Here is a 24,291-nt window from a genome sequence, read left to right as displayed (position 1 = left end):
TACGGACACCTGAAATTCCTCTGACATGGCCGCGCTCATTGGGCGTTTCTTTCTTGACCGCTGAAGTGGACGGCGCCCGCGCCATGTTTGCCTTGTATAAGCTCGAGCCTTTGAAACTATGTAGCTTGTGCAGTGTTGTTCGCAACTCTTCCAGCCTCGCCACACAGGGGATGAAGTATCAGGTGAGGGAACAGTTCAGGGGCCTTTTACTGGTCTCGAGCCATACGGATTAGTGGCGCAGAAACAGCTATCTCTGTTCTGAATGATAAATACTCAAAGATGGCTGCCCCCAGGGAGGCGAGGCGCAGAGGGCGCAGACACATTACCCTCTAAGAAGCAGCCGGAAGTCCAATTGTCCGTGCTGCGTAGGAAAGTTTCAGTCCCTCATCGGCCGCCGTAGTCCGGTGCCGAAGCTGGCTTTAGAGAACCCGAAATGAGAGGATTCACAAGTGTAGCCGCTAGGAGATCGGAGTGGGATCAAGAGGAAATCAGGTCAGTGTGTGACTCTCTCCGTGGGATAGGTTAAGGGGTGAGAGAGGATCTGTGGGCGTCCGTGTAGGTAGGAGCCGCAGAGTCCGCGGGGAGAGCTGGTGGTCTGGCACCATGGGTCTGAAGTTGGGATGTCTTTGCTGTCGGGCATGGGGGAGCTCTCGTGGTCGTGCATTAAAGGTCCATAGAAATCAAGGACTCAGAGTCCTGAGGTCAGAGTTTGGGGTCTTTGCAGTTCACTTTGTTAGTAGGGCTCAGTCATTGGGAACGGGAGGGGGGTTGGTATTTGTCAATGTAAGTGGTGTTTGAATTAATTTGGCGCTCAGTGACGGAGTAGCCAGGGGTGAGATAGACCAGATGAACGCTACAATTCCCTTCAGTCCTTGAAGCCCACTTTCCTCTCCAAGGACTGCTTTGGAAGTCTCCTTAGGGTGCTACATCACCTTCTCCTTTCGTCCCCACGGATACGAAATTTAGGGAGATCAAGCATTAAGCAAATCTAAAGTGGTAAACTTTCTAAGATGAGGTTTCTTTCCTCCTTACTGAGAGTTTACTTGAATATTTCTTTTCAGATTCTTTTTTTTTTTTTTTTTTTGCGGTACGCGGGCCCATCACTGCTGTGACCTCTCCCGTTGCGGAGCACAGGCCCAGTGGCCATGGCTCACGGGCCCAGCCGCTCCGCGGCATGTGGGATCTTCCCGGACCGGGGCACGAACCCGTGTCCCCTGCATCGGCAGGTGGACCCTCAACCACTGCGCCACCAGGGAAGCCCTTCAGATTCTTTTTGACACCAGTAAAATAACCTTTCTGGTCCGTCAAATTCTGTTTCCCAACTTTTATTCAAATGTTAGTATATTTCAATTTTTGTCTTGTTATTTTCTCTTAATTTTCATAATTCAGATAAACTATGGAAACAGGTGTAATTTGCCTCTTTTTAAAAGGTTAATTTCATATTTTAAACATTTCCATAATACAAATTCTCTTAGTTATTACTTTTAGGATTACATTAGGATTTGGTATTTACCCGAGGGTTTGTTTCCCTGACCCACATCTCCTTCTTGGTTTTTTGCCTTTGTTGCAATTGAAATTAGGGTCTTTTTTTTTTCTTCTAATTTTTATCTCCTTTCAATTTCTTTAACATAGTAAAACAATTTAAAAATATATTATTAAATACTTTCTTTTTTGGTTACTACACTGAATTTTTATGATTACTAATAGCTTTTTCCAACTCAACAGTTCATTATGAAATTAAGAACTTAACATTTTATTATGAAAAATTCCAAACATAGCAAAGTTGAATGAATTTTACAGTGCACATGTACTATACCCACCACTTAGATTGTACCATTAACATTTTACTATATTTGCTCTGTCAGTTATCTATCCATCCCTCCATTCATTAATTCATCTTGTTTTTCTTTTTTTTTTTTGATTACTTTTATTTATTTATTTTTCTGGCCTCGCCGGGCGGCATGCGGGATCTTAGTTCCCGGACCAGGGATGGAACCTGTGCCCCCTTCAGTGGAAGCTCGAAGTCTTCCCCACTGGACCACCAGGGAAGTCCCTCTTTCTTTTTTAAAAAAAATTTTGGTGCATTTCAAAGTAAACTGCAGACATCAGTATACTTTCCCCTAAATACTTAAGCATTTCTATCAACTACAGTTCTTCCAATAGCTTAATTAATTCCTTTATATTTTCCAAGTGAATGATGATCTGAGCATTTCCAAATAATATTGTCCCAGTGACAAATGTATGGATTTGCGAATGAAATGAATCTGGCTTTTAAAAATCTGGATTCTTGCTCTTACTGATGACTTGGGTGAATAACTGTGATAGTGTGATTTTCAATAAGAAATATTTCGTCTTGGTCCCGTTTCTGGCACAGCTCCTAAAACCTTTGGACTTTTCAAAGTTTTGAGAGTGATTTTGGTGTCTCTTGTTATGTTAATGGAGTGACTTTTGGAATGCACCTAAGGATGGGGCTATTTGTCTGTACTGCCAACCATGTGATTAGAGGGTCGGAACTTTCAGTCCCACTCCCTGACTTCTTGAGAGGAGAAACGGCTGGAGATTGAATCAACCACCAATGGCCAGCCAGTTACTCAATCATGCCTATATAATGAAGCCTCTTTAAAAACCTAAAAGGAAGGGATTCAGAGAGCTTCCGGTTGGTGAACTCGTGGGGGTACTGGGAGAGTGGCTTTCCTGGAGAGGGCATGGAAACTCCATACCCTTTCCTCATGCCTTCCCCACTGCATCTCTTCCATCCTGTTGTTCCTGAGTTATATTCTTTTATAATAAACCAGTAATCTAGTATGTAAAATATTTGAGTTCTTGAGCCACTCTAGAAAATTAATTGAACCTGAGGAGAAGATCTTGGGAACCTGTGATTTATAGCCAGTTGGTCAGAAGTACAGGTAATAATCTGGACTTGAGAATGGCATCTTATGTGATGGTGGGTGGGTGAAGGGGGGGTGGGAGGGCAGTCTTGTGTGACTGAACCCTTAACCTGTGGGATCTGATGCTGTCTCTGGGCAGATAGTGTCAGAAGTGAACTGAAGTAGGATGCCCAGCTGGTGTCAGGAGAATTGCTTCGTTGTATGGGGGGGACCCCCTTCCCTCCACCACAATTTGGAATCAGGTCCAGAACACTTATTTAGTTACTGAACCTGAGTCTTGTTCTTCATTTGTGCAAATAAAAGTTTAGTCCCTCTCTCAAGTTTGCTGAGAATTAAGGGAATTAAAATATATAAAATTGTGACGGTTAGTGACACATACATGGTAGAAATAAACAGCTGCTATTTTTCTGTGTTTGTACTTTCATACTTTGTAAAATTTATCACTCATGTCATTTACTCATTTTTTTGTAATGAAAACTTAAAAGACGATAAACTTATAGTAATAATTAGGCAACAATAATTTTATATTCTATTACACATATTTTACATACTTGTGAAAAGATAATTAAGAAAATAAAATGACCTATCTAATAATATCTAGGTATAATCACATTAACTTTTTGGTATCGGTATTTTTTGGTATGTCTGTATAAATATATGCACACAAAAATGTCACCTGCCATTCCAGTAAACAAGGAATGTTGCCCGCCATCAGCCACTGCATCAGCACGCCCCCACCCCAACCATGGTGCACCCAGAAGGGAATTCAGGATGGGGAAAAACAGGATACTGGCCCTAGATTGTTAAGATGCATATCTAAGGAATAATTTCAACGAGCCCAGACTCTTGCATCTTCCCATACATAGAAAACCACTAAAATCATTAACTTGAGATACGGTTTTTTTGTGATTAGCAGTTATCTTTTCACATTCAGCTACATATTTCTTTTTCAGCAAAAACTTATGTATATGTCCTGGGTCCTCCTTACCTTACCTCAGCAGTTCCTCAGCTACTGAGAGGTTGCCTCCCAGGCTGTAGTCCCCGTAAGGTCTTTGAATAACACATAACTCTCAACTTTTAGGTTGTGCGTTTTTCTTCAGACATGTTTTACACATTTTGTATTATGGCAGAAAAACATTTATGCTACATATAACTTTGAGTTACATATTTTTTCACTACATATAGAATGTTTTAAATAGCTGCACAGTATTCCATTGAAAGTTTATACTAATCAGTTAATCCTCTATCATTGCATCTATATAATACTTTATGTATACATAAAGTATTTATGTATAAATATATAAATATAAATATATTATGTATACATTTATGTATATATATACACACATTTATAGGAATATGTATCTTTGCATGCTTATGCCATTATTTCCTTTGCAGAAATTTCTAGAAGTAAAAGTTTTCATTACCAATGATAACTATTTTGAAATTTTCAGTATACAGTGTTAAAATATTCCACTAAAATGTTCCGCCATGTAACAGACATCAATTTTCTTTTATATAATTCTATCAATTTCTTTTTGTGGTAAAACACACTTAAGATTTATCATTTTAACCATTTTAAAGTGTATAATTCAGTGACATTAAGTACAGTCACAACATTGTACAAACATCATCACTATCTAGTTGTAGAACTGTTTTATCATCCCAGATGGAAACTATGCATCCATTAAGTACTCACTTCCCATTCCTGTCTCCCCCGCCAGTTCCTGGCAAGCACTAAATGCCTTTTTGTCTCTATAGATTTGCCTATTCTGGACATTTCATATTAATGGAATCATATAATATGTCGCCTGTTACTTCTGACTTCTTTCATGTAACATACTGTTTTCAAGGTTCATGTTGTAGCTCCTTTGAGTACTTTATTCCTTTTTATGGCTAATATTTCACTTTATGGATTTTGTTTATTCATTCATCTGTCGATAGACACCCCATTTTGTTTATTCATTCATCTGTTGATAGACATTTGGGTTGTTTCCACCTTTTGGCTATCATGAGTAGAGCAGCTCCGAAATTTGAGTACAAGTTTTAATACCTGTTTTCAGTTCTACTGGGCATATACCTAAGAGCAGAATTGCTAAGTCAATAGTAATTCTGTATTTAACTTTTTGGGTAACTGCCAAACCGTACTCCACAGAGGCTGCACCACTTTACATTGCCTCCAGCAATGTATGAGGAATCTAATTCTCCATATCCTTGCTAACACTTATTATTTTATTTATCTTTATGGCCATGCTTTTGGTTAAGAAGTGGTAAAGTGGTATCTCATTGTGGTTTTGATTTCTATTTCCCTAATGACAAATGATGTGCCATCTTTATACGTTCTTTGGAGAAACGTCTATTCAAGTCTCTTTGTCCACTGTTTAAATTGTCTTTTTGTTATTCTTTATATATTCTGCTCACTAGACCCTTAATCAGTTATATTATTTGCAAATATTTTCTCCCATTCTGTGGGTTTCCTTTTCACTCTCTTGGTAGCATCTTATACAGACTACTTTTAAATTTTGATGAAGTCTAGGCGCTTCCCTGGTGGTGCAGTGGTTAAGAATCCGCCTGCCAATGCAGGGGACATGGGTTTCAGCCCTGGTCCAGGAAGATCCCATATGCCGCGGAGCAACTAAGCCCGTGTGCCACAACTACTGAGCCTGCGCTCTAAGGCTGCGAGCCACAACTACTGAAGCCTGCGCACCTAGAGCCCGTGCTCCCCAACAAGAGAAGCCAGCACAGTGAGAAGCCTGTGCACCAAAACAGAGTATCCCCCACTCGCCACAACTAGAGAAAGCCCACATGCAGCAACGAAGACCCAATGCAGCCAAAAATAAATAAATAAAATAAATTTAAAAAGATTTTTTTGACGAAGTCTTATTTTGTTTTGTTCTTTGTATTTTTTGGTGTCATATCTAAGGCTCTGTTGCCCAAATTTGAGGTCAGGTCGATTTATGCCTAGGTTTTCATCTAAGAGTTTAATAGTTTTACCTCCTACGTTTTTCTTTTGGCACTTTGACTTAAGAAGGCGCTGCCTTTTTTTTTCTTTCTTTTCTTTTTATCAATTTATTTATTTATTTTTGGCTTTCTCTAGTTGGGGCAAGAGGAGGCTACTCTTCATTGCAGTATGTGGGCTTCTCATTGCAGTGGCTTCTCTTGTTGTGGAACACAGGCTCTAGGTGCGTGGGCTTCAGTAGTTGTGGCATGCAGGCTCAGTAGTTGTGGCATGTGGGCTCTAGATGGCAGGCTCAGTAGTTGTGGTGCGTGGGCTTAGTTGCTCTGTGGCATGTGGAATCTTCCCGGACCAGGGCTCAAACCTGTGTCCCCTGCATTGACAAGTGGATTCTTAACCACTGCACCACCAGGGAAGTCCCAGGAACGCACTGCCTTCTGATCTCTGTGGTTTCTGATAGAAATCAGCTGTTCATCTTATTTCATATCCATTGCATATGACAGTTGGTTCTTGCTGCTTTGAAGATTCTCTATCTTTGGCTTTTGATAGTTTGAACTTTATGTGTCTCACTGTAGAACTCTTTGAGTTTAAAAAAGAAAAGAAAGTGATTTTAAGTTCTTTGCATATTGGCTCCGTTTGGGGCAATCCTTCAAACTTAGCCAGGCCATTTATAACAGTGCCTTAGGCTTCTTTTCCTGCTTCTGCTGAGCCTGAGTACCAGACAGAGGTGAAAGCTCATGTTCTTCTCCGTGTGTCTGTTGTATGCAGGCCTCTTGTGTCAGTCCTTTAGGGAACCCACAAATAGGTCAAAACAAACAATTCCTTGGGGACAAGATTTACTTTGCTCCCTACAGGTCCAGGTATCCATCCACACCACAAATACAGGCTGCCGCTCTGCCACAATGGCTGTGGGGGCAAGGCTAATTTAGAATGCCATAAAAAGTCTCCTGTTTTAGAGACCTTTCTCCTGGTCAGGTGTTCACTTTGTTTCTGTAAACCATTGACTGTCTTCCAGAGTTCCAGTAAGGTTGATTTTGACAGTTTTTGTCAGTTTTTTTAGTGCTCCTGAGGAATCCCCTGGAGATATCTACTCCACCATTTTTGCTAATGTCACTCTACGAAGTTGTCAATTTTTACATATAGATTGTATAACTGGTCAGTTAACTTAATACTCTTATTTTTGGTGTTCACTAAAGTTGACCTCCATCTTTTGTTAGTAACTTTTTTTTTTAATGTTAGTAATTCTTACTTGATTCTTTTATCAGACTGCATTGGGAGTGTTTCCAGAACAGTGGTGAAAAATAATGGTATTGTTGCACTAGCACGTGCATGCATGCGCAAACACACGCACACACACACACACAAACCCACCCGTCTTTTTAATGAGTGCTTTTATCTCTGGCTTTCAGCTGCACATATGTGGGATTTATTCAGTTTTGTTTTTTTATTATGGTTCTTTTTCTTTTTGAAAGATATACAGATACAACTTAAGTCATATCATCTTCTATTTCTCCCCTTCTCTTCCCATGGATAACTGCTATCTTGTTATATATTATGCATATTTTCATACTTTTACTAGATGTGTATGTATCCACAAACAACACATACTCTTGTTTTGTGTTTTAGAAACAGATGGAGATGGTAGTATATATTTAAAAAAAAAACTTATAGGTCGTGTTTTGTTTTTTCATGCTAAGGCAGTAATGAATTCCTGACATACCCAGGGCTTATATTTGAAATAAATGTTGGATTTTTTTTTTTTTTTTTTTGCTGTACATGGGCCTCTCACTCTTGTGGCCTCTCCCGTTGTGCAGCACAGGCTCCGGACGCACAGGCTCAGCGGCCATGGCTCATGGACCTAGCCGCTCCATGGCATGTGGGATCCTCCCGGACTGGGGCATGAACCCATGTCCCCTGCATTGGCAGGTGGACTCTCAAGCACTGCGCCACCAGGGAAGCCCTAGATGTTGGATTTTTATGAAATATTTTTCTCAGCATCGATTTTGGCAATCATGTGACTTTTCTAATCTATTAATATATTGTAGCAGACACCCTCGGTTCCTTGCTGTGCAGAATTGACGTAGCTGACCTGAGACTGTTCTCCTTGGAAAGGCCTGCTGACAAGATGCCTTCCGCTGGCATCTGGGAACTTAGATTTTGGGAGGGTTCCCACTCTTCCCTATCGAGAGTGGCTCACTGTGCCAAGACTCTTCTTTCAAACAATATGGTTTGTCTTGAACACGTGTTTTCCTCTGGGATTCTGGAATTTTGGTATGTACTAGGATATGTACTAGGAATAGCCCCCCATAAAAGCCATGGGCACTGAGTCTCTAATAGGCTAACACATTTCACATGAGTTATTACAACTTGTTGCTGGGGAAGTGAGCATATCCTCTGTGACTTCATGGAGACAGGACTCTTGGAAACTTGTGCCTCGTTTTCCCCCAGACTTTGCCACACCTTTTCCCTTTGCTGATTTTGCCTTGTATACTTTCATGGTAATAAATCAGTTATGTGCTAAATCTTGGGAGTCCTAAGGAATCACTGAATCTGGGCGTCATCTTAGGGACCTCCAGCACACCTGCGAAACGTCCATTCACTTCCTTCTCCTTTTCTGCCAGATTCTCCAGACATTCCTTGGCTTGTGGCAGCATAACTGATGTCTGCCTCTGTCTTCACATGGTCTCATCTTCCCTGTGTGTTTCTTCTCAGTGTGTCTGGTATAAGGACACTCATTGGATTTTAGGGCCTACCTGGATAATCCTGGATGTTCTCATCTTGAGATCCCTATAATTACATCTGCAAAGACCCTTTTACCAAATCAGATCTCATTCACATGTTCATGGGGTTACGATGTGAACATATCTTTGGGGGGGGGGGGTGGCACCATTCAACCCACTACAAAGGAGTATGTGGACACGTGATTTTAAGGGGAAAAAATGTCCAGAGCCTCACTTCTATATGTCTTCTTTCCCAAAACTGATCTGTGTGGGAAGTCTTCTGCCATTCTTCTGCCAGGCTTTGTGCTGTTCTGGTTTTCCTTTTCCATATTCCCTTTCTCATTCATGCTACTTATACTTCACAGAAGGCATACCTCTCTCCATTTAGATTGTTATGTTTTACTGCCTCAGGGGCATCAAATAAAGGGACAGTTAGAAGCACTGGCCTTGACTTAAGGTGGGTGAACAACAGCAGTGACAGCATCTGGGCCCAGAGGGAATATATCACCCAAATGAACTTACTCTTCACTCCACAGGTCCTGGCTTCGAGGAGCAAGAGAAATCAAGTAAAGGATGAGGAGGAGGTTCCTGGAGTTGCATATGGTCATTTCGTGGGACATCCGTTACCTGAGACTGAGATTTTGGAACAGAAACTTAGGGCAGATCCAGAAGAGACTAAAAACAACATCCTAGTTACTTGGCATTTCCCAAAACAAGAAAATGATGAAGGCTCAGGTGACTTTTGGTTTGTTTTATTCTTGATTCCCTCATGGATTTCCAGAAGGCTGGAAAAAAAAAGCAGTCCAATTAAATGAAAAGTATTAATTGGGAAAAAATGGGCTCTGGGGAGAAATAAACTACCTTCAAAATCATGATGAAGTAGAATCAGGTATATATTGTTCGTAGATTTCATACTACATGACCAATGTTGGTATATAATGTATGACTCTGCAGGTCCCTCCTGGTTGCATAAACCATCAACTTGCATGTAATCTGTCAGCCACTGCAACCAGAGAATCATGATAAGTTATTTGATATGCATTGAATCTGAGGAGAAGGCAGATAATTTCCTCAGGAGATGTCACTATTTCATGGTACTTAAGTCTTGGGAAATTTCTTTGATGGTTTCTTTCTAGAGGTGATAACATTCATTGTGTTCATAGCATTCTTCTAATATTGATAGATATACAAGCAGGTTGTGTATGGCTGTTTCTTATATGATTATTCTGAGTCCTCTGCTGGACTAGACCAAGTAGAATTCAGTGCACACAGTTTTTCAAAAGACCACAGCTTGGTGACTTATATACCCACACTTGTTTTGGGCTGGTTTTATCCTTGAATAAAACCTAAAGTGCCCAGGGAAATGTAAGGTTTGCACAGTTATCAAAGGACATCTGTGAACAGGTTGTAGAATGGGTGTTTCAGTACAGATTTGGCCACAGGGAGTTATAAATTCTTGTTTGGTAATGGCTTGGGTTTTTGAGATCCACAGTTTGCTTTAGAACTTTACCTTATCTCAGAAAATACAGAGCCCTTCCATGTGTTCAAAATCTAGTTATTACTGTACTTTTCATGCCCAAAAAAGTTAAATATTTTGTGTAGATAGGAAAGAGCTAGATATTGTTATATTTAATTGGAATAAAATTAGTGAGCTATATTGAAAAGAAGAACTCATCTAAATATTGAAACTAGCAAAATAATAATCATCAAATTGATGTTTGGTCAGTTTAAAGCAATTACATCTAATCGTGGTACTGCTACTGTGCCATTCAACGAAGTACCAGTATTTTTGTGTGTGATGACGGTTATTATGTATTGACACTAAATTTAAATTCCCAAGTTGATAGAGCTATTAAAAATGAAATAATTGATCAAGTAATAAGGAAAATTTAACCAGAAAAAGTTCAATTGCTTATAAAATTTTGATAAATGAAAGAGAATACGCCCCCAAGAATCTAGTTGTTACCTCCCACCTCCTTATTGCCTTTATTTTATTTATTTATTTAATTGCCTTTATTTTAATTAAACAAATGACTCGTTGTGGTATAATTTTATATATATAGTCTTTGTCTCTGGTTCCTGCCACAGAGTTCCTAAAACCTTTGGAATTTCCTCAGAGATAGGAGTGTCTTTTTTTATCCATAACAAGCCCCTTTGAGCCATATGTGTGCTAATTAGGTGACTCAGGATGGGCCCCTAGAGAGCTTCAGGGTGGGAGCTAATCCCCAGAAAGACCAAGCCTTGATTGGAACTTCTGGCTCTACCCTCTGATCTCAGTAGACAGGAGAGGGGCTGGAGATTGAGCTCTATCACTTGTAGGCAGTGGTTTAATCAGTCATGCCTATGTAATGGAACGTCCATAAAAATCCCAATGGGGTTCAGAGAGCTTCCAAGTAGGCAAACAGTCCACTTTCTGGGATGGTGACTTACCCCAACTCAACAGGGACAGAGGCCCTTGCACTCAGGACCATTTTAGATTTGGCTCTATGAGCCTCTTCATGTGACCATTCATTTATGTCCTTCATAATAAACTATAAGAGTAAGCATAATAATTTCCTGAGTTCTGTGAGTGGTTCTAACAAATTATCAAACCTTAGCAGGGAATTTATGAGAACCCCCGAATTTGTAGCTAAGTTGGACACAAGTGCAGGGAACCTGGAATCTGGGACTTTGGACTGGTGGCTGAAGTGAAGGCAGTCTTGTGGGACTGAGCTCTTTAGCCTGTGGGGCCTGATGGTAACTCTGAGTTGTTAGTGTCAGATTAGGATTGAATTCAAAGACCAAATGTTAGGACAAAAGATGCTCCTAGTGCTTTTATCACCTAGGAGATTACAAGGGTTTTAGGAGTGTTAAGCCGGCAACCAGGGACATAGAACATTATATATATTTTCTATTATTTCACACCTTCCATTTCAATAATGAGAGAAACACTCTTATCACATGGACTGTGTTGTTACAGGGCACATGGACTGTGTTGTTACAGGGATCGCTGACACTGAAGGATGTGGCCGTGGACTTCACATGGGAGGAGTGGCAGCTCCTGGACCCTGATCAGAAGGACCTGTACAGGGACGTGATGCTGGAGAACTATAGCAACCTGGTGTCCGTAGGTGAGGACGGCTCCCCTGTGTCCCTTGGACGGTGACTTTTCTTTCTTCACCTTCTGAAAGAGTTGTTGTGTCTGTGGTGCTCTGAAGTGGAAGATTTTCAGTCTCTTCCCCCCCGGCCCCAGATGAGAAGGTATAATCTCTCCGCGTTTTAGAGACAAGCCTTCAATTTCCAAACATGCAGATCGTGCAGTCCCTAAAGTGTACCATTCTCATAGCATCACAGATCCCTAGTGCCACTTGATGAGCCTAAGTCTTCTGTTATTTCCCACGAACAGGGTATCAAATTAACAAACCTGATATACTCTCCAAGTTGGAACAAGGAGAACCACCATGGACCTTAGAAGATGAAGTTCACAGTCACCCCCATCCAGGTAAGTGAGACAGAACCAGCAAGAGGGGGAAGGCTGTGGAAATCACTTTCTAGTCCTTTAGAGAAGGCATCCCAGTGGTGAGGGTGTCTGAGGATACAGAAACAGCCTCCATGTATCCCTTTCCTCATATGAGAGCTCTTTATCTGTGCAAGAACTTAGAGGAAAGTATACCACTTTATCTCATCTTGGAATGAATCCCTGTTTATTTCTTCTTAGATGTCAACTTTCCCCCTCCTAGGATTATTCTTGCTTGGTTTTTCAAATCCTCCCATTCTTCACTTGTTAGAGTATGATTTTATGTTCCTTTCACATCTCTTGGTATGAAATTCCTCCTTCCGTGTCTCTCTTCTCAGACAAAACTTTGAATTCATCATTGTCTTCTGACTCATACACCTTTCTGCTCCATTGTGAAATATTTATTTCCCTTTACGACATCCAACTGCACCTCAGGTGCCTTACTCTTGTAGTAATGTGGTCTCTTAATGTGTATTCATCTGCTTGCTTGACTTTTCTTTTTACCCCCTCTGAGATTCTTCAAAGGTTCTGTTGTCATCCCTCTGCTCTGTCTCATAGGCTATAAAACCTTACTTTATTCAAATGTGTTAAGCTTTTTGTGGAGACTTGCAATTGACATGTCCCTTAACACTGTCTAATATACCTGCTGGTACCATATATTTTAACCTGTCTCCATGGCAATTCCCAATGAGTTCACTCTTTTTGTGTGAGAAACTAGAACCATCTTCCCTCCCAGAAAATCCCTTTCCAACATCCTTTTTAAAATTGAGATTCTCTTGTACTTCTGTACATCTTAAATCCTGGCATTACCTTGAATCTTCTCTACCCTCTGGGCTCCTGTATTTAATGCCTCTGCTGTTCCTGTTCTTTGTGTAATTAGGAAAGACGTTTCTAAAATTTCTCATTCTCATTTCCTAGCCTAAACGAAATCATAAAACCTCATGCCCACCTTACTGTAGTTCCTTTTTATATTTGTTAATTAATCATTCTCTTAGTTAAACTTTAGATGTTGCTGGATTCTTTTCCCTAAATCTATCTTTTTCCTCCTCATAGTCTGATGGCATTAAGTCCCAGTTGACCATATTACTATGACATAGAAATTTCTCTTCTATCAAACACCTAAGTCCCCACTCTCAAAGAGGAGGCAGAAATTTAACAAAAAGAGAGTTTCAGTTTTATAAGATGAAAAGATTTAATGGAGAGAGATAGTGGTGATGGTTATACACCATTGTGAATGCATTTTAATACACTGAACTGTACACTCAGAAATGATTAAGATGGTAAATTTTGTGTTATGTGTAATTTATCACAATAAAAATAAATGGGAAAAAATTCACAGATACTATGTCTGGTGGTGAAAACGACTGTAAACACCAAACCATCAGCATGGAAAATGACTAGAGATGAGGTCAATGGGGTCATAACTGGGGGTTTGCAATAGGTCATTTGGTCACATAGGGCCTTGTCATCCATTTCAAACACTTGATTTTCCTCCTAATGAGAAAACCTTTAGAAGGATTAGGGTATAGCAGTGATGGGATATAATTTATGTTTTAGAGGTATCACCTTGGCTATCAGTAGAAAATAGACTGGAATAGGCAGGTGTTGAAGCAGAAAACCAGATGTGAGACCTGGTTGTTGGTGACTTCAACCCAGCTTGAGGATGGTATGAGAAGATTCTGGAACAATAAAGACTGAATTTGCCACTTAAGTAGGTATGGGGTATGTTTGTTTCCTAGGTAACAAATTACCACAAACTGTGTGACTTGAAACAACAGAAATGTATTCTCACGGTTTTAGATGCTAGAATTTGAAAATCAAGGTATTGGTAGAGCCATGCTCCCTTTCAAAGATCTAGGAATGAATCCTTTCTTGTCTATTCCTCGCTTCTGGTAGTGGCCAGAAATCTTTGATGTTCCTTAGATTGTAGACACATCATTCCAGTCTTTGCCTCTGTTATTACATGACCTTCTCCCTGTATGTCTCTGTGTCTGTAGCCAAATCTCTGTCTCCTTAGAAGGACCCCAGTCATTGGATTAGGGTTCACTCCAATCCATTTTGACCTGGTCTTAACTTGATCACATATGCAAAGATGCTGATTCCAAATAGGGTCACATTCATAGCTACTAGGGGTTAGGGTTTAAACATGTCTTTGGGGGACATATTCAACCCACAATATGGAGTGTGAGAGGGGAAAAAAACAGACGGAAGATGATGCTAAGTATCTTTGATAGAAGAGACTAAATTTAGTGGGAAACAAAGAAATGTCTTTCAGAGCAAAGATTTTATGAGCAAAGCTAGGACAAATCTTCATGTAATATTTACAAATTAAGCTTTTTAACATGTGAAATGTTTCTGCTATCATTGAAGGCTGTACAAAATTCAAGTAAATGGTAAATATAGAGACTATTTCAGAAATTTAGAAGAAAAGTAGCCTAAAGTGGTATAGAGAGAATGAAGAGTGATAGTATCATAAAGTATCTTAGGTGAGAGAAATAGCTCAGTTTTGAATTAAGATGACAAGGAAACATGGCAAGAAACTGGAAATGTGCAAGGCCATGTGGGGACTGTCAAAAGATTGGCCTGAAACCAGCCATGTGGAGACCAATGTTTGAAAGTATTTGTTGGGGAGCTAGTGGAGTGGAAACTTCGATAAACTGGGTACATCATGGTAATGTAAACTTTTATCACCAGGCTTACTGTTGTGACTTTTATGTGTTAATAATAAAGGAGGCATGGTGGAGGTTAGGTTTTGTCTATTCTAACTCTAGATAGTCTTATTTTTAACCTCAGTGGCAGCATTATAGAAATAATAAGGTATAGCCAGATGTTCTAAGAAAAACTAAAGATAAAATTGTCACATCTTGATTCAGGAGGAAGGTGGTCCTATAAGACCCTTTAATTAATGCCAGCAGAGACATTACTGTATGATTAAGGAAGAAGACGCTATTGTTGGCAAGTTGAGAGATTAGTATATCAGGGACAATGAAATGGGAAAAATTCCACCATGACATCCATACAGGTACAGAATAGTGAAGAAGGTGAGCATTCCCATGTCTGGTGCAGCAGATCTGCTTCTAAAAAAGACTGTGCCCCATTAGCCTGTTGTGAAAGTCCATCAGGATCATCATGTCCCTTTCTGTGGGAACGTATGAGAATGTGTCACAGCTCCATGCAAGGTTAGAATGTGAGATTGGTGCTTTGGGAAAGTGAATTTGATGATGGTCCACCTAATGAAGAAGAATGGCAAGTTTTATCAACAGGATGAGCACCCAAGAGTCTGTTAGAATTTTCTTGAAATCATGACCTCTATGTCCAACATTCTGAGTTGCCTCTTTGATGTATATGTTCTAACACCCACGTCTTCTTCTTTCTCTACCAGCATGGTTATGTTAGTGTCTCTTCAGAGGGCTCTAGGAATCCCAAAACTCTATGTTGACTGACTAAAGCTTTCGTCTGTGCCTTCATCTTTTTTCAGTCTTCATGTTTCTCAGAAAGTGATCTCATACAATACTCTGACCTTAAATAATATATATTTCTTTGTTTTGGGTTTTTTGTTTTTTTTTTTTTTTTTTTTGGCTGCGCCGTGCAGCTTGCAGGATCTTAATTCCCCAACCAGGATTGAACCTGGGCCCATGGCAGTGAAAGTGCCAAGTCCTAATCACTGGACTGCCAGGGAAGTCCCCTTAAATAATATTTACATACCGATGTTTCCACATTGCTATTTTCAGTCAAGACCTTACTCAAGTCTTATCATCTGACTGGCTTTTCCGTGTCTGTGCTTGGATATTATCTCAAAAATGATATGTTTCAAAATGTACTTGGTTTCCCTCACATTCTGAACTTGGTTTCCCTCACATTCTGAAGTTCGGCGATATTCCTCATCTTGTTAAAAGGCACTACCCAACTACCCAATGGGTCAAGCCAAATACTCAGGCGTGCACTTTGATTCCCTCTTTTGTTACCTCTCCTCACATCAAATCCATTAGTGAGTCTTGTTTATCCTTCCTTCCAAATAAATCCTGATATCTTCCACTTCTTATTTCCTTTGCTTCTTCAAACCACTGTCACACTTGGAACTGCCTACTTTATTCCTTATCTTATTTGTTTATTGTTTCCCTTTCCACCCATAGAATATGGCTTCAGTGAAAGTAAAGAATTTTTACCCTGACGGCTGTTATCTTTTGGGTTGTTTGGTGTTTTATATTACTGTGTTTTTAACAATTTCCAAGAGACAGGAGTTAGTGTTTAATGGATACAGAGTTTTTCAGTTGGGGAAGATGAAAAAGAACTAGAGATGAATGGTCGTGATGGTTGTACAACAATGTGATGGTACTTAATGCCACATAAATATACATTTAAAAATGGTAAAATTTATCTTATATATATTTAACAACAATTGTGAAAAGTTTTTTTTTTAAAAAAAGATAAGGTACTTTTATACTTGGAATTTCTTTTATATTTGATATCATAGGTTTTCCATTAAAGAGCCAGCTCACTCCAAGGTATTTTTTTTAAGTGTTTATTGAATTTGTTGCAATATTGCTTCTGTTTTATGTTTTGGTTTTATGGCCATGAGGCATGCGGGATCCCAGCTCCCCAAAAAGGCACCGAACCTGCACCCTCTGCATTGGAAGGTGAAGTCTTAACCACTGGACCACCAGGGAAGTCCCCCAAGGTATTTTTGAAGCAGTTTTATTCCATATGATACTCATGGAAGGGTTAATTGTTCTCTTTCCTAGAAATTGATAAAGTGGATGATCATATGCAGCCACACTGGCAAAACCAAAGTATACTGAAGATGTTGGAACAATGTTATGAACAGAATGCATTTGAGAATATTATTTATCAGAGCAAAAGTTGTTTTCCTTTGAGGCCAAATCATGATGTATTTGATTTACATGGGAAAACTATGAAATCATATTTAGATGTAATCAACCTGAGTACAAGCTGCAAACAAATAGAGTCTGCTGAGTTTAATGGAGATGGGAGATCCTTTCTCCATGTTGATCATGAGCAAACTCATACTGAAATTAAACATCGGGACATACACAAAATAGAGAACACCCACGAATGTACTGAATGTGGGAAAGCCTTCCTCAAGAAGTCTCGGCTCAATGAACATAAGAGAATTCATACAGGAAAGAAACCCCACAGATGTAGTGTCTGTGGGAAAACCTTCTCCAAGAAGTTCAAGCTCACTGAACATCAGCGAACTCACAAAGGAGAGAAACCCCATGAGTGCCGTGAATGTGGAAAAGCCTTCCTCAGGAAATTTCAGCTTACTGAACATCAGAAGACTCATACAGGAAATAAACCCCATGTATGCAGTGTATGTGCGAAAGCATTCTACAGAAAGTTCAAGCTAACTGAACACCAGAGAACTCATACAGGAGAGAAACCCTATGAATGTCCTGAATGTGGCAAAGCCTTCTTTAGGAAGGCAGAGCTCGTTATACATCAGAGAAACAAAAGAGGAGAAAAACCCCATGTATGCAATGAGTGTGGGAAAGCTTTCTCCAGAAAATCACAGCTCATTCTGCACCAGAAAATTCATACAGGAGAGAAATCTTATATATGCAGTGAATGTGGAAAAGGTTTCATACAGAAGGGCAATCTTATTATACATCAACGAACTCACACTGGAGAGAAACCCTATGTATGCACTGAATGTGGTAAGGCCTTCAGCCAGAAGGCATGCCTCATAGCACATCAGCGATTTCATACAGGAAAGACTCCCTTTGTATGTACTGACTGTGGAAAATCTTGTTCACAGAAATCAGGACTCATTAAACATCAGAGAATTCACACAGGAGAGAAACCCTATGCATGCAGTGACTGTGGGAAAGCCTTCACTACAAAGACAATGCTCATTGTCCATCAAAGAACTCACACGGGAGAGAGGCCCTATGGATGCAATGAGTGTGGGAAAGCTTTCTCCCACATGTCATGCTTGGTTAAACATAAGAGGACACACACAAGAGAGAAACAACTAGATTCAGTGAAGGTGGAATATCCTTCCACAAAGGGTCACAGCTTATTAGATACTAGTGAACTCATGCAGGGGGAAAACACTGTTAATATGGTGACTGTGCAGATGCCTTCTGCAACCCCTCAGACATCATTAAACATCAGTGGGCTCCTAGCAGATAGGAATGTAGTCCTTATGGAACAGCCAGAGGCCAGAGGTGCACCCTCAGGAGATAACAGAGAGTTTGTGCAGGAGAGAAACTTCATGAATGCAATGAATGTGGTTATGCCTTCAGTGGTCAATTATATCTTATTTTATGTCACAAAAAACACATAGGAAAAAACTGGTACATTCTATTTGGAAAAGCCTTGAGCAATAATGTATAGCTGATTATATGGTTATGTATAAAAAGCAAACCTATGAAGGCAGAGGTTACGAAAGCTGTGTTTTGGAAGACAGATCCTATTATCAGTGATTACCAAGGTCATCAGTGAGCTTATAGTGTGTAAAAATATGAGAGTGGTAAAGTCCTTCCCTCAATAGGTGTCATTACATACTGGAGAGAAATTTGGGAGGCAGTGAATGTGGCAGGGTTTTCTGCCCCATCCATTAGCTGATGAAATCATATACAAATAAAACACTGTGAACACACTAATTGTGGAATATCTTACTAAAGTTCTTGTGAAGCAAAGCCTGTGAAAATGAGAAACATTCGAGAGCTTTATGTACCAATTCCCACTTCATAATACATTACACAATATACCTGATGTATATTTTTGGACAGGAAACCTTGAACAATATTCCTAGTTACTATGCTTATGATTCCATAATTTTAAGGAGAAAGACAGTCTACCCCACATCACTGGTTAAGGTTATCATGTTATACTCATTTCTCCTAATTGTGGATTCTTTTTCTTTTTTTAAAAAAAAAATACCTTCAACGCCCACCCAATATATGATTAGCTGCTGCATTTCTTAGGCTCTAAATTTATTTAAATATTATTTCAGACAACTGAATTCCCTCACAACAGAAATGAATATTAAATTCATAAATATAACTTAATGTCCTTGAATGAGCTTAAGTTCAATTTATAAATAAGACTAAGCATTATACCATAAAGGTCACTATAAATGTGATTTTTAAAATTTTCTGGACTTGAAAAGGTAGTGAAATCAGGTTTGCAAAATGAACTGAAAGCCCAAGGACAATTAGTAATTTAAACCTATAAATTAACTAACAAAATACATTCCAACATAACTCTTGGTAGTTTTCCTGAAAACATGAAAATAAAATGGGCAATTTGAACACAAATTAAGATGACTCTTCTTGCTTCCATCCTAGCTCTCTTCTCTGACTATCCAAATTATTCTCAGAATCCTGGGAATATGAAAATCTAAACTGGATAACTATTCAGCTGCATTCTTCCCTCTGGAGATAGCTCCCTGCCCAACCCTTCCCTTTGCCTCATTGATGGAATGGATATAGATGTCAGGAAGAATGTTGGGGTGGTTCCATTTCCTCTCAACTAAGGGACTCTCGAGTCTTACATGTTTGAGTGTCACATGAGGAAGAGAAAAGTAGATCATAATAGAATCAACTGTGGCCTGGTATCATACTTCACAGAGCTGGATCGACTGAATCAGATTGGGAATAGGTCAAGGAGCTCTGGAAGTGTGGGCTCAATCTGGTTCTAGACTGGAATACTATAGGCCTTTAACCAATCTGGCAAATACTTTCAGAATCTCTATAATTACTGAGCTGTAGCCAGGAGTAATGTCAGTAGGGACTGGCATAAAACTGATGTAGCATTAAGGTTCAGACCAAGTCTACTGCTGGAAAACTGGGATTTGAGGAAGAGCATGAGGTCAGGTCCCTTAGGGAGAAACTAGGAGTGGAGGCATGTAAGTAGATGAGGTATCTTAATGGCATTGTAAATGATTTTTAAAAAACACATGATGTAAAAACTTAGAATTACTTGAAGAGAACATCTCAATTGTTTTCTTAAGGATTTTAATGTGGAATATATGAGGATCTTAGATCATGTATAAACATTGCTATATCAGTTTCAATACAAAGCAGAAATATAACAAATATCAAATATCATCTTCCTGAGTTTGTGCTCAAATATAAGGTCTTGAATGTAAGTTATAGTCTGTAAAATTTAGACTGTAAGCTTCATGAAGAAGTAACAAGTACTTCTACTGTTTAGGGACCTTCTGTTAACCCCTATATTACCAGATGTCTAGAATGTCTGACAGAGTAGGCACTCATTGTTAATTGGCTGAGTCTCATCCAATAAGCAATCTGGTCTTGCTCAACTGAGATCTAAAGTAGGATCAGAAAGGACCAAACTGTTTCCAAGTACCTTTAATGTATCTCAAAACAAACCTCAAGAATATTTATAGGAGTGCAAACACATTAATTAACAATGTTTGTCATCCAACCAAAAATTACCAAGCATGCATAAAAGCCAGAAAGTGTGACTAATATTGAGAAAAACCAATCAGAAGTGACCGGAAACTGATGATGCTAGATTGAGCAAACAAGGACAGTATGATAACTGTATAAAAATTTATAACTGTATTCCATTGGATCAAAAAGTCAGAGAAGTGATTAACATGTTAATTATAACAATGTGTAATGGGGTTTAAAAATATTTTATATGTTACATGTTCATATTTTATAAGCCCTCCCATAATATTGTTTCTTCATTCACTATCTTGAGAAGAGAGTGGAGGGCAGTTTGAGAGATTTCCACCTGGTGTTCCTCACAATGATACCTCTTACCCCATTGACTGAGAACTCAAGGCTTTTCTCTTTTTAATAAAAGCTTTTATTAGCTTTTGTTCTCTTTGTACGTGAGTTTCTTTTGCCTTGTCATCAACTTCACTGGTCTTTTCTTTTGCATACCCTAATAGGTTAAAAAACTGCTCATGCTTTTTAAGACCCCCCCAGCACAGCCCCTTGTATCATTTTGGATAGTTTCTATTGCTGTGTCTTCAAGTTAACTAATCTTTTCTTATGCCATGTCTAATTGCCATTAATTCCATCAGTGTATGTTTTCTTTCAAATTGTAGTTTTTAGTCTCTAGAAATTTGACTTGGGACTTTCTTTTTATATCTTTCACATCTCTATTTAACATGGTTTACTTTTAACCTATTCGTCACTTAATATTTAAAGTGGTTTTCTAGAAGGTAACATATAGTTAGGCCTTGTTTTTTTATCGAGTTGACAATATGTCTTTTTATTGGGGTGTTTAAATCATTTATGTTTAATGTGAGAATGTAGTTAGGTTGAGACTAAAAATGTACAATTTGCTATTCACCCCACCTATTTTTTTTTTAATTTATATTTTTGGCTTGTGCTGGGTCTTCGTTGCTGTGTGTGGGCTTCCTCTAGTTGCAGCAAGCGGGGGCTACTCTTTGTTGTGGTGCACAGGCTTCTCATTATGGTGGCCTCTCCTGTTGCAGAGCACAGGCTCCTGGCACACAGGCCTCAGTAGTTGTGAAACGCAGGCTCAGTAGCTGTGGTGCACGGGCTTAGTTGCTCCGCAGCATGTGGGATCTTCCTGGGCCAGGGCTCAAACCCGTGTACCCTGCATTGGCAGGCAGATTCTTAACCACTGTGCTACCAGGGAAGCCCCCATCTATTCTTTGCTCCCCTTTTCCTACCATCTTTTGGAGTAACTGAGTATGTCTTATGATTATTTATCTTCTTTGTTGGCTTATTTTATTTATTTATTTATTTATCTATCTATTTATTTATTTATGGCTGCACCATGCACGGCTTGTGGGATCTTAGTTTCCCGACCAGAGATTGAACCCTGGCCCCCAGCAGTGGAAGCACGGAGTCTAACTGCTAGACCACCAGGGAATTCCCCATAATTTTGTTATTTAAGTGGTTCCTTTAGTTTACAGCATGTATCATTAACTTGTCAGTATGAGTATTATTATATATACCTCTTCGTGTATAGTGACAGAATCTTATAATAGTATACTTCCATTTTCTGTAGCCAGATTAGCTTCATTGAAGAGACTGTCTTCTGGATGCTTCTGGGTTATGTATTTAGGGGATGGGTAAGCTGGTTTTACATGATAAATCTACATTAGCATTCCTAACTCCATATACTTTTGGATACTTTACAGAATATGGAACAAGGAATTTCTGGCATTTAAACTTTAATGTAGTTCACCTTTAAGTCAAGTTTCAGTCAACCAACCAAGCAAACTGTTAGAGCCATTCTCACTGAGCTCACACATAAAAGCCAGAATCAATTCATAGTAAGCCCATATTAAATTTGCTTGATCCAAAATCATATTCCTTCCACCATGACCCCACAAATGTTTCCCAGGTTTCTACTGAACACATTAAGCAACATTTTAAAAAGATAAATACTTCATGACTACATTGGGTTTATCCAAAGAATGCAAAGTCGGTTAAAAGTTGTCTAATTTTATAAACAATGTAATTCACCACTGTATTAGACTGCTCTTGTTGTCATAACAAAATACCAGAGTAGGTGGCTTAAACAACAGAAATTAATTTTCTCATAGTTCCAGAGGCTAGAAGTCCAAGATCTAGGTTCCAGCAGATATAGTTTCTGGTGAGACACTGCTTTCTGGTTTCTCTTCTTATAAATAAGGACACTAAACTTCCTGGAGCCCCACACTTACAACCTCATTTAACCTTAATTACTTACCTTAGGAGCCCCATCTCTGATTAAAGCCACACTGGGTCTTAGGGCTTCAATATGTGAATCTGAGGAGACACAAACATTCAGTCCATAATATTCCTCCACTGGCCCTGTCCCCTCCATTTCATGTCCCTCTTGCATGCAAAATACATACATTCCATCCCAACAGCCCCAAAAGTCTTAACTCATTCCAACGTTAACTCTAAAATCTATATCCAGGCCTTCTCTGGTGGCGCAGTGGTCGAAATCTGCCTGCCAGTGCAGGGGACATGTGTTCGATCCCTGGGATGGGAAGATCCCACATGCCGTGGAGCAACTAAGCCCATCAGCGCAACTACTGAAGCCGTGCGCCTAGAGCCCATGCTCTGCAACAAGAGAAACCACAGCAATGAGAAACCCATGCACTGCAACAAAGAGTAGCCCCCAGTTGCCACAACTAGAGAAAGCCCACAGAGCAACGAAAACCCAATGCAGCCAAAATAAAATAAAATACAATGTTAAAAAAAAAAAGTCTATATCCGAAGTCTCATCTAAGTCAGATATGTGTAAGACTTGAGGTACAATTCACCGTGAGGCAAAACTCCTCTCCAGCTTTGGACCCCTGAAAGCAGGTAAGTTATGTGCTTCCAAAATACAATGGTGGGACAGAGGTGGGATAGATATTCCCATTCTAAGAGAGATAAATAGTAAGGAAAAAAGGGGTGACATGTCCCACGCAAATCCAAAACCTAGAGAAAAAAATTCCATTAGATCTTAAGGCTTCAGACTAAAGTCTTTTGTTCAATGCTCTACCCTCCAGGAATTTTAGGTCACAGTTGTAGGTGGGAATCATAACACTCGCTACAATGAGGAAATAAAACCAAGTAACTTTACTTTTCCATTCTGCACACCAGTAGTGAGACAGGCTGGAATCTGGGACACTTTGCTGCAGTGCTTGCACCTGGACAAAAGTGTCCTCCCGCAACAGAATACAATGAAACTACAATAGAAGGGACTAAAAATAACTGCTGTGCATGCACAGTTGGGGCCAATTATGAACAAGATACAAGACCAAAATCCAACTGCCACTTCTGAGGTACTGAGAGCAAAAGCCAGGGTCCTGTGCTTAATCCCTGCACACAGCCCTACAGGGGATGGGCAGACTACCTAAACCACCCTCCTGCCCCACCCCTAGACCTGCGCCCTACCCTCATCCCATTTAAGGGACCAACTCCCCACCCCCCTACCCCCAGCAAGAAAGGGAACCTGTTACTTGTTTTCTCTCCCTCCTGCTGCAGCACCAGTCACAATAAAGCCTTGCCTGAGTTTCTTATCTGGCCTGTTACCAATTTCTATTGATTAAAGAGTCCAAGAACCCTGGTCTGTAACAGTACAATGTACAGCTCCACGAAAAAAAAGTGTTATTTTTGTCTGCTTTTATACCTTTCATATTTCCAGCACCCAGACCTCTGTTTGCCACACAGTACGCATTTTATAAACATCTGCTGGGTCAATAAATGAATGATTAACCTCTTTTACTTCGAAGGTTCTCTGAGCCAGGTTGTACAATTATAGGGAGTGGGGGTT

General features: G+C 39.6%; 1 long non-coding RNA gene across 3 annotated transcripts; it reads left to right on the top strand.

Annotated features, from left to right (window-relative positions):
• Window positions 1-367: 367 nt before the first annotated feature.
• Window positions 368-20,927, top strand: LOC307178546. Of its 3 annotated transcripts, XR_013825219.1 has the most exons (5): window positions 368-492; window positions 9,101-9,299; window positions 11,524-11,674; window positions 11,950-12,045; window positions 16,803-20,927. It is a non-coding gene; the product is annotated as an uncharacterized lncRNA (long non-coding RNA). The 3 variants fall into 3 exon arrangements; XR_013825220.1 differs by lacking the exon at window positions 16,803-20,927 and having other exon boundaries at window positions 11,548-11,674; window positions 11,950-14,776; XR_013825221.1 differs by lacking the exon at window positions 16,803-20,927 and having other exon boundaries at window positions 11,950-14,776.
• Window positions 20,928-24,291: the final 3,364 nt, after the last annotated feature.

Source organism: Stenella coeruleoalba (assembly GCF_951394435.1).
Source record: "Stenella coeruleoalba genome assembly, chromosome: 20".
NCBI classification, from domain to species: domain Eukaryota; kingdom Metazoa; phylum Chordata; class Mammalia; order Artiodactyla; family Delphinidae; genus Stenella; species Stenella coeruleoalba.
The sequence above is the reverse complement of the archived record's forward strand: the minus strand, read 5'-3'. Positions and strand labels throughout refer to the sequence as shown.